We start from the raw sequence: 14,283 nt of genomic DNA, 5'->3' as shown, positions 1-14,283 counted from the left end.
TTCTTAAAACCAGAACCCTCCAGGGAAAAGGGGGAATGGCAGTCAGACTTCTTCTCTTGGAGGTTTGGAATTACTAACACACTATTGGATGAACTGGGATGGTCCTAACCAAGGCGAGGTGCAAGGAGGGACAAAAAGCCCCCTGATTTAAAAAGAAAAGAAATCATCATAAGGCTAGAAATAGAGGGGATTGGTGGAAGCTGTTTTTAGGCACACATCAGGCTACTACTAGAACACTTAGCAAACATCTTGGGTGGGGGGCAGTGGAGATGATTATTTCTATGTATACAAAGTGTTCCTAAAGGGGCATAAACATTAGAAGCTCCAGCCCATCCCCTGAAACCCAGCCTCTATGGAAGACCAGTGGAGGCCAGTCTGATAAACAGAACCTTGCAGTGAACCCACTGCACCCCCAGCTTCATATTGACCTTACAGGACAATGAAGGACCCATCGGGGAAATGGCTACTTTTCCTGCTCTACTTTTCAGGGCAACAGTAAGCAAGATTGACCCCTTAGACAGTCAGCATCACACTGCTTGGGGCCTTGGCCTCAGCATGAGGAACTCAGGGAGGAAACACATGCTTGCAATGAAGAGGAATATTTCCTTCTTGGAGGGGTTGTCATATAAATAATCCAAATTATTTTGCATGCCAAGTATAAAGCAGCAAGTCCTGTTGATTGGGAGTAAATAAGACATCATCCCTCCTTTCTAGGATTTTACAGTGTTTGGGGGAATACATGTGAAATGAGGGTGCACGCTTAGATGTTTTTCATGTCTTTTGGCCCAACTATTGTATAATTTTAAGATGTGACGCATCTTCCCCGTGCATAGTACTTGCATAGCAGGGCCAAGTGTGCAATATAAGGCGCCAGATTTAACAAGCTGTTTCATGCCAATGTCAGCACTCCCTGTAGGGTAGAGATTTGAGTATCTACTGATCTATAACATCAACGACCCAATTGCAACATCAAACAGCAAGCCGATGACTTGCCAACTTACATGAGAAAGTACCTGACATTTCAAAATGCTTAGCTCCCGGCAAGGCTGAATCCTGAGGTCTAATGGGAGTCATTGTTCTCATGACAGTATGCAAGCCTGACTACTATGTTTTACTCTGTGTACTGGATTGGTATTTTAAGGACAAAGAGAGATGCATGAAAATAGAGTTAACATCAGTGTCACTTCCTGGCTCCTTGGAGTTGTCAAGGCTCAGTCAAGCCCCATGCAGTTTCTAAGTCATTATGGACCACAGAGGTGCACTCACTACAAGCCCATTCATACCAGTAGTGAGACCTTTCACTAGTGTGTTTGCTCTACAGAGAGAACTGGCTTGTCTGGGGCTCAGGGGTGGCTCAGTTGATTAAGCGTCCAACTCTTTCAGCTCAGGTCATGATCTCAGGGTCATGGGATTGAGCGCCACACAGGGCTCTGCTTGAGATTCTCTACCTCTGCCCCTCCCCCTGTGCACGCTCGCTCGCTCTCGCTCTCAAATAAATAAATCTTAAAAAAAAAAAAAAAAGGAAAGAACTGGCTTTCTCTTTTGGTTACCTGATTCCACTGCAGGTTTTCAGAGGGGCTCAGGTCTTAGGCTCAATTTCACACCATGTGGCTGGGATGGTCCAAAGTGCCCAGATCTGTCCAGCTTACTCACCTCAAAAGGTAGCTAGCTACAAATCTCCTATTTCCAGCTGATGGATAATGTTCTGTTAAAACTCAGAAGCCTCATGAGCCCATGTATCTTTGAATAATGGTGGTGCCGTGAGGCCCCTTTGGTTGTCTTCTACCCGCCTGAGAAGATCCCTTGGCGTAAGCAAGACTGAATTAGCCACACTGGTATTCATACTATTTGTCTCTATTATTCGTTTGGAGGGTCTTACCCGATCCCCGTCCCAGCACTGAAGTCCCAATATGGTTCCAAGCTGACGCATCCATGCCATAAAAAAAAAATCTTTGTGTGTCTTCACAGAGAATAATAAATATATTTATGTTAAATGAATACTATTGGCATCTTATTTTTTCTAATGCTGTAGTATCATCAGAAATGACAGAACTCTTAAGGTTTATGCATGTGAGAGTTTCACCCCTACCTTCAATTGCAACATTTATTGGACTCCTGAGAAATTGGATTGCCAAACTTCCCATGGGTTATTTATTCAAGATAGTGAAATTAGTTAATCGAAATGTAAAAACAAGGAGGCTTGGGACTCTCTGAATCAGTGATCGAATCACTGTTACATAATATGAAAATTATCTGCTTGAAAATTTCTAGAGGTTGCTATCAGACACCATAAATTACCACACAACATTAAATAACCAGGGGTAATTATGGAAATGAATATTTTAAAAGCAGAATCATGACTGGGAACAGTGACCTTTACTTTGGTAAAGAAGTGTGTTTTTTCAAGGTAAATAATACTTTAATGTAATATTTTTGCTTATGTTTATGAGACTATATTGGTACATGATTAGTAGGTGAAGTCCGTAGTTTTCATAAGCATTCATTCTTTGTGTTACATGTTCTGTGAGTTTTGACAAATGTACTGTGACGTTTTCCCACCATTATGGTATAAAACAGAATAATTTCACTGCCTTAAAAATCCCCTGTGCTCCAGTATTCATCCCTCTCTCCCTCTCCTGAAAACCTGGCAACCACTGATCTTTTTACTGTCTCCAGAGTTTTGTCTTTTCCAGAATGTCACAGAGTTGGGATCAAAACGTACGTAGCCTTTTCAGACTGCCTTCTTTCACTTAACAATATGCATTTCAATTTCCCTCATGTCTTTTTGTGATTTGATAGCTCATTTCTTTCCATTGTCTGGATGTCGCACAGTTTATTCACCCGCTCACCCGCTGAAAGACTTCGCGGTTGAGTCCAAGTTTTGGCAATTTTGAAGAAAGCTGCTATAAACATCTGGGTGCAGGTTTTTGAATATATAAGTTTTCAACTCCCTTTGGGCAAATACCAAGGAGTGCAATTGTTGGATCGTATGTTAAGATTATGTTTAGTTTCATAAGAAACTGCCAAACTGTCTTCCAAGGTGGCTCTGCCATTTTGCATTCCCACCAGCAAATGAATGATCATTTCTGTCGCTGCACATCCTTGCTAGCGTTTGATACTGTCCGTGTTTTGGATTTTAGCCATTCTAATAGACAGGTGGTTGTATCCCATTGCTGTTTTAAATCTGTAATTCTCTAATGACATATGATGTTGAGGATCTTTTTATACGCTTACTTGCCATCTATCTTCTTTGGTGAGGTGTCTGTTCAGGTCTCTTGCCCATTTGTATGTTGGGCTGTCTGTTTTCTTTTTGTTAAGAGTTCTTTCTGTATTTTGGATACCAGACTTTCATCAGATATGCATTTCGTAAATATTTTCTCCCCATATGTGGCTTGTCTTTTCATTCTTCTAACAGAGGCTTTCACATTTTTTTTAATTTAAGTCCAACTTTTTCTTTCGTGGATCATACTTCTGGTGTTGTATCTAAAAAGTCATCACTGGGGCGCCTGGGTGGCACAGCAGTTAAGCGTCTGCCTTCGGCTCAGGGCGTGATCCCGGCGTTCTGGGATCGAGCCCCACATCAGGCTCCTCTGCTATGAGCCTGCTTCTTCCTCTCCCACTCCCCCTGCTTGTGTTCCCTCTCTCACTGGCTGTCTCTATCTCTGTCAAATAAATAAATAAAATCTTTTAAAAATAAATAAATAAATAAATAAAAAATAAAAAGTCATCACTAACCGCAAGGACACCTAGATTTTCTAATGTATCCTTTTATTGTAGTAAAATATACTTAACATAAAACTTGCAATTTTAACCATTTGTAAGTGTAAAGTCCATTCACATTGTTGTGCATCTCATAAACTTTTTTTTTTTTAATTTGAGAGGGAGAGTGAGAGAGCGCATGCACACAAGTGAGCAGGAGGGGGAGGGGCAGAGGGAGAGAATCCCAAGCAAACTCCCCGCTCAGCGTGGAGCCCCAGGGCGCGGCTCAATCTCATAACCCAGAGATCATGACCTGAGCAGAAATCAAGAGCCAGTCGGTCAACCAACTGAGCCACCCAGGTGCTCCTAAACGTATTCTTAAATACATTTTTTTTAAATTTCAAGAGTAAAATACGTTCACTTTGAAACTTTAAAAATACAGAAGAACACAAAGTATAAAGTAAATATCACCCACAGTTCCCCTTCTGGGAGATACAGCTATTGATATTTTGGTACACAGCCTTCCAAACACACACACACACACACACACACACACACACATACACAATTCCCATTATGTATATATAACATGCTGAAAAATGCAATTGGGATCATTCTGTTCACATTGTTTGATAACTTGCTTTTTTAAATTTAACAATGTACTTTGACATTTCATTTTCTATCACTAGGTATTTTTTATATAGCATGATTATTCATTGTTACTTCATATTCTATCATATGGATATAATGTATTTAGCCAGTTCCGTAACATTTGACTCATGCATTGATTTCTAGAAACGTCATTATGAGGTTAAAAGATACGCATATTTTTCATGTATGTATGTATGTACATATGTATTTACTGTCGCCAAATTGCTCTCCAGAAAAGTGATGCCAGTTTATAAAATAGGAACATGCCCATTTTGTCACACTATCACCAATGCTTGACAATTAATTAAGAAAGAAAAAGAAATCTCCACCAAACAAAATGTATCAATGCAGTTTGCAAGATGAGAAAATGGAAGGAGGGGCCATATTCAGCAACTTGAAGATCAAAATTAAAATAGTCACCTCCTAAAAGCACCCAAACTGGAAGAAATTTAAGAGCTCAGCTGAAAATTTGAGAAACAAGGAACATCTCCATTAAATAATATAACATATTTTCAAGGAAAGCCTTGTTGCATTAGTCTTAAAAGTGCGCAAATGTGAATTTCATGGCTAGAAAACCTGTATTTCAAAATTTTCATTGTTTTAAGCTGTGTCTTTTTTTTTCCTCCAAAGCACGGAGCCATTTAAGTACCAAGGCATGTGAAATGTCAGTTTCTGCCACTATTACATTCTCAATGATTTGAGCATAAGGGCATGTCCGTACATAGGACGAGACTTTTACGGTCTTCGGTTTTGCAACAGTCATTATGAGATGGCTACATCATTTTCAACCCCTGCATGAGTCTTCTTAAATGACAAGAGGGGTTATTTTTTCTAGTATGAATGATATTTATCGCCTGAAGATTGGATAAATCACCAAAGTCAATTATAAGACTTTCTACTTTTGGTGAAATTAATTGAATTGACCACCAACAATAGAACAGTGCCTCTGAGGGCTTTTTTTTCTTCCCTTCTATTTCAAAGACTTCCAAAGATTTGCAAAATATCACATAAGTTTTCCTGGCAAGACATTTTTTTAAGGTTTTAAATTTTCTATAAATGTCAACCTATTTATCATATATGTACCTTTAAAAAAGGCTATAATTTATAATGTAGTTGAACTTTTAATTTTTGCAAAGGGAATGAAACATTGCAAGGAATCTAGGTGCTGTTCTATAGATCTTTTTTTAAAAAAATAATTTTTTATTATGTTATATTAGTCACCATACAGTATAATCCTTAGTTTTTGATGTAATGTTCCATGATTCATTATTTGTGTATTACACCCAGTGCACCATGCAATATGTGCCCTCCTTAATACCCATCACCGGCCTATCCCAATCTCCCACCCCTCTCCCCTCTGAAGCCCTAAGTTTGTTTCCCAGAGTCCACAGTCTCTCATGGTTCATTCCCCCTTCTGTTTACCCCCCCCCTTCATTCTTCCCTTCCTTCTCCTACCGATCTCCTTGCTATTGCTTATGTTGCATAAATGAGTGAAACCATATGATAATTGTCTTTCTCTGCTTGGCTTATTTCACTTAGCATAATCTCCTCCAGTCCCGTCCATGTTGCTGCAAATGTGTAATCGTTCTGTTCTGTGGATCTTTATTGTCACACACGGTGAAAATGTGCAAGCACTTATTACCGGGCGCACAGTTTTTAAATGATCCCATGCAGTCAGAACTTGAACCACATGATTATTCAGCTCATGCACTCCACCAGAATCCATACAAGAATCAAGTGTGGTGTTGACTATGAAGCCGGTTTTGATAACCTTGACCTTCTGCAAATCAATTAGGAAGTGTCACCTGAAGACTGTGTACTGTTAACTAGCAAAAGTATATCCCATGCTGGAGAATGTTTATATCTCACACTTTCTGTTTTCATTGACATGAAATTTGCATGGTGCAATCCATTTGTAAATAAATGATTTCCACAGAATGTACTTGATTATTCCTGTCCCTCCTCCTTTAGATTGGGTGAACTACATCTAAGTTAGAAATCTCTTCCTTTAGACAAGCTTCTTGTGAAGAAAAAACCCACAAGCTTCTTTCTTGCTAACTTGAATGTGAAATTAGCATTTTTCATAAGCTCCTCCAACATTTGAACTATATGTTTGAAATGAATAGCCAACGAGCACGAACTTTCTCCCGTCGTCTTGCCGGTGTAATTGCTGAAGGTCAGGAGCTGCACCCTGCACAACCCCAACAGCACAGCAGGTGTTCTCGAACGACTGAAGGTTTGGAAAGAGTCTAGGAAGCCCCTCCATCATTTTGTGATCTTCAGCAGAATGAGATGTTGGGCTGGAGTTTCACTTACCTTAAATCAATGACCACAGATGTATCTGAGATAAACATGGCTCACAATGGCATTCAGCTGTTTGACATTTACTACCACCTATCCGAATGAGCAGAGACGCCTTTGTTTTCCCCCCAGGAGAGGCCAAATCATATGACCCTGCTGGGGAAGGGGGAGGGTATCAGTTTGCTACCAACTATTTAAAAGTACCAATTTGATGAACAGGAAGGGTGGCAACCCTGATCACCTGGATATACTGGGATCCGTCCTCTTCCATGAGCTCAAGGTGCAGCTGTTGTGGGGATTCTCTTAACCACCATCCCCCAGAATCTCTGCCTGCCACGTAGCTGCTGCTCCTTCTCGAAGTCAGCTGGAATAGGACTCCTGGGCGGCTGAAACCTAAGTCCCAGTGTAGGTTCCAGATAAAGGAGAAGTTAGGACTCCAGGTAAGTGGTAGTTAAATGTCTTGAATCTTTCCTCCGTTCATAGTGTCTCCTCCTTAGAACTTATCTGTGGTTTAGCCTGACAGCCACTGCCAGTGCTCACCAGGATTCCCAGTGCACCCCTGCCTCCAGGCGTGTGCCCATGTGACTTGCTGTGGCCCAGGAAATGAGGGTGGAAGCATTTGATGACCGACACTGGACTCTCTGTCCTCTTTCCCCAGTGCCACAGCTATGGACGATGCAGACCATTAACCTGCGTCCTAGAGCGAGAACGATGTAGATTGGTGTGCAACGGACATGTAGCATAAGGATGAAATATGATTTTGTTTTAAACCCTTTAGATTTAGGGCATGTTTGTTACAGCATATCCTACCCCAATTTAACAGACACACTTTCCCCTAAATGGGATTTGTGCTCCAGATTATTTATTCATTTATTCGAGCCCCAGGTTGGAACTTTTTCTCACTCTGCAAGTATGGTTCCAGCCCTGGACCTGCTTCCTCAGGGCTGGGATCTGTTTCCCTGCTTCCTTGTCTAACTCCTGCTACTTCCTGATCTTGCAGACCAGATCCTTGCCTCTGAACTAGGGCGTCTGCTAACCTATGGACAGATCTTATGCGTAACTCTTGCCTACTTAATCCCTCTGTTGCACTTAGTCTGGATTCCACACAGCTGGCTCCTTCCCTTTGCTAGAACTTTCTTTTGTAGCCCAGAATTGCCACAGATCTTGCTGGGTCCCCTGGATGAGGTATATGATCGATAGCTGTGCCTTCCCCGTGAGCCCTAAGCTGAAACAGCCTCTGCAGTGCACACCCAGTGCCCTCCCGTGGTTCCAGACCTGGCTCTTGGCTCCCTCCGCTCTGTTTGCCCTGAGCTGTCAGGTCGCATTCCTTCCAGAATAAACACCATGTGATCAGTAGCGGCCAGGTGGGAGGAATGAGACATGAAGACCAACAAAGCAGGGTCTGGCAGGTGGTAAGAATTAGGGAGTTTGTTTAAGATAAAGAAATAGGATTATCTCTTCCCTATGTTTTGATAGTTTCCTAGTTTTGAAATATGTCCCTAAAAATCATCTATAATAGGACTTGAATCCTCTGTCCCAGACATTAAATTCTGACTGGGATGACAATATGGGGATGTTCATAAGGCGTTAAGGCCAGGATGTCTGTGAGAGTGCTGTTTATAACAGTGGAGAGAAAACGTCAATACTTAAATGTGTACCAATAGTAGAAAGGTGCATATAAATTATGAAATGCTCATATGATGAAATAACATCATATTATAAAATGTTAGGATGGAAAAAAGTAATAGATTACTAAGTAAAAAGAGCAGTAATTCAAAATGGGATGGGCTATCTAATTCTAACTATATTAAAAATTCATATTTATGTTTGCAAAAAAATCAGACAAATGATAGAGCAAAATATTTGCCATGCTGGGCTTCAGAGTGATTTTACTTTCCTCCTTTATACTTTTTGTGTTTCCCGAATTTCAATAATAAGCACGAGCTCTTTCCTAATAAAAAAAATAATGTTATGAAATACGATAAAAGCATGGCTTCGGCTTGGGACATGGTCTAAACTGTCCTACTGACGGCCCAAGATGACTATTCCCTGTCTTTTCTTTGCAGTCGAGTTCCCTCAGATGTCATAACAGGTTCCTTTCTTGCTTTGGTCTTGCTCTGTTTATCACAAAAAAAATTTAACAAAATTTCCAAGTACTAACATTACCATATAGAACACAATATGGAGGGTTCCAGAAATGCTTATCTGGGGATGTATATTATATACTCCTGGAAGAAATATGAATAATTTTGAAATTTCATGGTTATTTTCTAAAACAACTTGCCTGGGTGGGCGTAAAGCTTTGGAATAATACATCCATTTGGATGATTATTTTTTTTAAGCCCAGAAAAGCCTTTATTTGAGGACTAGACAAGAAAAAATCATGAATGATAAACTTCACAGAAATCTAAAGTTGTTGGAAAGTGGTTTTAACTAAATCCAGAACTGGAAATCGTTAGGCAGAGCCTGCTCAGAAGGAGAAGAAAAGAATTCTCTAGCACAGTATGCTTTTGCCCATTCCTCCAAATAGCACTGGACCATTTGGTGTCCAGCTCAGGAACAGCCCATGTCCGGCTCCTAGGACTAATCCAGGACTTGCTGTCAAGCCTAACTTTCTGGAGATCAGCATCAGGTCACTCTGTGACAAATCTCCCTTTGAGGCCATGTGCTGATTGGAGGCCGATTTCGTCCCTGACCCTGAGTTCTGTTCTGCTAACCTCCCTTGAACCCAATTCCCTAGGGCACGTGGCCCAGCCCAGGAACTAGAGCCGGGTCCCAATCTTCTTGCCTTGGGGCCAGCTTTCCTCATCCTGACTCCAGTTCTTCCCATCACAGATTCCTTTTTCTTTCTGTGTCCTGCCTTGCTGCAAACTGGGAATCAAATGAATATGACAAAATGAGTGAATGGAGTTATTTGAACTGCGAGCTTATGTAACTCTACTCCTTATGATGCTGTATAATCATGAACTGCCTGGGACAGAACCTACGGCAGGGTCTCTTCTTGTCAGGCCTTAGTGGGCAACCTAGCATGACCCTCCCCTCCTTCTGCCCAACCGTCGTCCTATTACCCTGATACTGGGCCTGCCAACCCAGTCCTCCGACATGCTAAGCATAGTCCCCGTAGTTAGGTCAAAGAGTTTGAGGTGAAGTCATTTAATGACATAAAAGCAGTCTTTGTAAGACAAGTCTACTTTACTAAGTTGACAAATGTGGCCTGAGAACAAAAAAAATTAAAAGCCTTTGAATCTGATGCATTGAGGAGATGCAAATTCTTTTCCTGCCATTTTACCAATAATTTACCTTCCATATAAATCAGGGCACCAATTCCCCCCATGGACCAACCTGGCATCGATGTATTATTCCCTATGGAGAGAAGAGAATGATTCTAGAATCCTCAGATAACCTTTCTTTTTCTGTTCCTGCCTTGAAGAAGTTTAGAATCTGTAGTCCTGGAATTGTAGTTAGTGAAATTGGCAGCCTTGCGCCCATCCCCATGGAAAGACGGTCACTGAAATCAATACCTGTGGCACAATGACAGGGCTCAGGTGGCGTTTCAGAGCCCACGCCAGGCTTGTGAGCAATCTGCCATCTCAGTGACATTCCACCACTTGCTTCGAAGTTCTCCAGGCAGGCCCAAGGCATGTGCTTTAGGTAAATCCTGAGTATAAGTTAGGTGCATTTGAGTGATTCCAGACCTTCAGATATTAATCACTTGGCAGGACCTAGAGTCCAAGAGACGTGGTGTGTGATGACTTTAAAAAGATTTAAGCATGAATGGTCTGAAAGTATTCCCGTGAAATTGCTTTACCCTTACTTAATCTGGCTCTTGGTTTTTGAAATCAATTGAAATGTACTATATTTGGAGATTTTCCCTGTAAGTACTGTAGCAAAAGAGCAGCCTGTAGCCTATGGCTTGACGAGGTAGGTATTAAATAGGACTTCCTGTCTTCCCGGGGAGCAAGTTTTTTCCCCCTGAGTAACTAGTAACATCCTTTCCCTGATCCTGCAAAATGGCACTGATGGGACCCCAGTCCTCACGAAGCTGGATTCTTCCCTTGCATTCATGTGAACGAAAGGAAGCCTTAGCCTGTAGGATTCTCATTTACTTAGGGCAAGCTTTCCCCCTAGATGCAGAGAGTTACAGCGGTGTTTAGCCTCTTCAGTATGAAGTTCTGGAAATACATCTAAAACAAACACAAGATGTATCCAAACTCATGGTCTGTGGATTTGTGTTAAAAGAAAGTCTGGAATCTCTGGGATGTACTACTGAGTACACTATTCACTGAATAATGGCTGTTATTAGAACTCCCTAAAATAAAATGACTTTGAACTTTTAAAAACGTAGCTGTATCTAAATGGCTTATTATTCAGTAAAAAGAGTGTTCGTGCTGATTTGGAGATAGGTGCTCAGGCTTATAAAAACCTCTGAAGTAATTAGAGCCTCAGAGTAGTTCGTAATGATGAAGAAAGATCACAGTTTGAAAAAAAAAACAAAACCCTCAATATTTTGACCCCAAACCAATCCCTAATTTTTAAATCAGTATTTGTGGTTTTACAAAGATAGAGAAATGAGACTTTTCATGAAATGCTGGTGGGAGTAAAAATTGCTATTAGCTTTTTGGAGAACAGTTTAGCGGTATCTACATTTAAAAGTGCATGTCCCTTGGACCGATAATTTTTCTCTGTCCAATCTATTCTATGGATACAGAGATACACACAAAGATTTATATACAAGGATTGTTCACTGCAGCCTTATTCATAAATGAGAAAGAATTGGGAAAAACATAAATATCTAACAATTCAGTATTATTTGAACAGATTATTATAAATTCATACAATGTAACACCAAGATGCTACTCACATAATTTTTGAAGCATATTTACTAAATGGAAAAAAAATCATCGGAAGAGCAAAGAACTAAATACATAAATATTTATTATAAAAGTAGCAGGGGCGCTTGGGTGGCACAGCGGTTAAGCGTCTGCCTTCGGCTCAGGGCATGATCCCGTCGTTATGGGATCAAGCCCCACATCAGGCTCCTCCGCTATGAGCCTGCTTCTTCCTCTCCCGCTCCCCCTGCTTGTGTTCCCTCTCTCGCTGGCTGTCTCTATCTCTGTCAAATAAATAAATAAAAAATCTTAAAAAAAAAAAAGTAGCAAACACTGGAAGCAAATACCCGTCAATAATGGACTGGGTAAGAAATTGTGGGGAATCTGCAATAGAAAACTGTAGTGTTAAAAAGTGATGATATGGACCCATCTCTGAAATACATTGAGTAGGAAAAGCAAGTCATAGAATAGGTTGAACAGTAGGCAACTGGTTTTGTAACTAAAAGATGTATATCTATCTATCTCTACATACACACACACACACACACACACACACAGATATTTCTGGAAGTCTGCCAAAAAGCTAGTGACACTGGTTGCCTCTGGGGAGGTGAAAGTGGGTCGGGAGTGACAGAGAGACTGACTCGTGCAAAATTTTGTTCTATTTGAGCATTTTCCCCTATGCCTGTGCCACTGAAAAAATAAAGAAATACCAGTATGTAAACTGCTATCTTACTTTGTAAAAAATTTCATGTCTATCCACCTGGATAGAAAAGACTCAAATCCAAACAAAAACATGTAAACAAGAGTTATCTTTGGGTGGTAGGATTATGGGTCATGTTCTTTTTCTTCTGTGTGTTTTCTTGTATTTTCTGAGCGCCCCCTCCCCCAGGATGATTAACATCGATACGAATTTAAGAAATTAGGGGAGAAAAGGCAAAAAAAAGTGTCTACGGGTCTAATTGGCAGTGAGAGGGGAAGGGGCCAGCGTGGCTCTCGTGAGCATTGAGCCTGATACCGACTGGCTCTGTGTGGGGCAGGACTGGCCTTCCCTGCTGGAGTAGGTCATTACAGCTGCATTATCCACCTACCAGCTGAGGCCTGTGCAAATGTAATGAGCTTTATTGCTCTAACTCAGTTGTTTGCAATCTTGCCTGCATATTGGAATACCTGGGGGGCATAAAAAAAATACTAAAAATATATCAAGCCCCATCCCAGACCAATCAAATCCAAATATCTGGGGTGAGAAACGGGCATCCAAGATTTAAAGTGTCCTCAGATGATTCTCATGTGCAGCCCAGGCTGCAACCATGCTTTAACTTAGGGCTCCGATCTGGTTCAAAATGCAAAGATTCCTACAAGGGTGCTGTGATTTATTATCTGGAGGCTATGGGGCTTCCTGAGAATAGGTAAAATATAAAGCAAACCACTGATCTTTTCCAAAACGTTGAGGACCAATTCTGAGACCAGGAAAGCTGGACCCCAAATATAACTCCCCCCAGGACTTGTTCAGTTTAAAGGAAGAGGGTCTAGGGAAAAGACATTGAGAATGCGAAATCCCAAATTCTAGTTCTGCTTTCGTCTCTTCCTACCTGTAGAACCTGGATCAACGCACAGACCCTCTACGCATGGCCCTGCTGTAAAAAGTGGCAACTGCATTAGCTCAGAGGCTTTGAAAATAGCCGGAGGGAAGAGGAAAGCGGAAGTGTGGGCGTTCTGTGTCACCCCTCCCCCAATCAGGATACCCGTACCTTTGCCCTTTTGTAGATTAGCCTTCTCCCACGCTTGAGTTTGAAGGTATGATTCCTGCATTTAGAAGAAATTCCCAGGATCACATGGCTTTCTAGATGTCTTTATTCAGTGGTCTTTGCTACTTAATGTAAACCAGAGAGTAAACCTAAAATATGTAATCTTTTCTGCATTTTTCTCATTATTTTTGGAGATTTGATTATCCTGATACATGTGTATTTGAAGAGGCTATGAAAATTTATACTGCTTTCATTTGGACAATCAATGGCTTTCAACCCAGTTCTTTGGTTCCAGTTCCACAGGCAGAAGTCATGTATATTTTTAAGATACAAAGAATAGATAATCCGGGGCGCCTGGGTGGCCAACTCTTGATTTGGGCTCAGGATATGATCTCGGGGTCCTGGGATAGAGCCCAGAGTGGGCTCTGGCTCCATGCTCAATGGGGAGTCAGCTTGGCCATTCGCTTTCCCTCTGCCCCTCCTCCTGCTCGTTCGCTCTCTCTCTAAAATTAATAAATAAATCTTAAAGAAAAAAAAAGGAATAGATAATCCTCTGCAGCTCGTTTTTTCCCTAGAGTGACAAATGCTCCATTTGTTTGCCAGTGCTGGTACAACTTCCACATCAGAGCCAGGAAGGGGTGAAAACAAGTCCCACATTTGCCTTGGGTGCAAGATTTAAGAGAGCCCCCAAAATATCCGTAATCAAGATAAATGATATTTTAAGACAGTATTTTCAAAAATTAATGCAAAATCCACGATGAACAAATTATCAGAATTTTAAATAAAGGGAGAATAATTAACAGTTCTGTGCTAAGCCATATTAAAGCCTAAGGCCAAAAAAAAAAAAATATATATATATATATATAGTGCTCCCTCACCTTACCTTATTCCAGGCCTCATTCCATATTGTCCAAAGTACTCACCCCAGGGGCGCCTGGGTGGCTCAGTCCCTTAAGCATCTGCCTTCAGCTCAGGTCATGAGTGGGGTCCTGGGATGGAGCCCCATGCCCAGCTCCCTTCTGAGAAGGGAGTCTGCTTCTCCCCCTGCCTCCCCG

This window comes from Ursus americanus, chromosome 34, assembly GCF_024610735.1.
Source record: "Ursus americanus isolate L20-20 chromosome 34, mUrsAme1.1.p, whole genome shotgun sequence".
NCBI lineage: Eukaryota > Metazoa > Chordata > Mammalia > Carnivora > Ursidae > Ursus > Ursus americanus.
The sequence above is the reverse complement of the archived record's forward strand: the minus strand, read 5'-3'. Positions refer to the sequence as shown.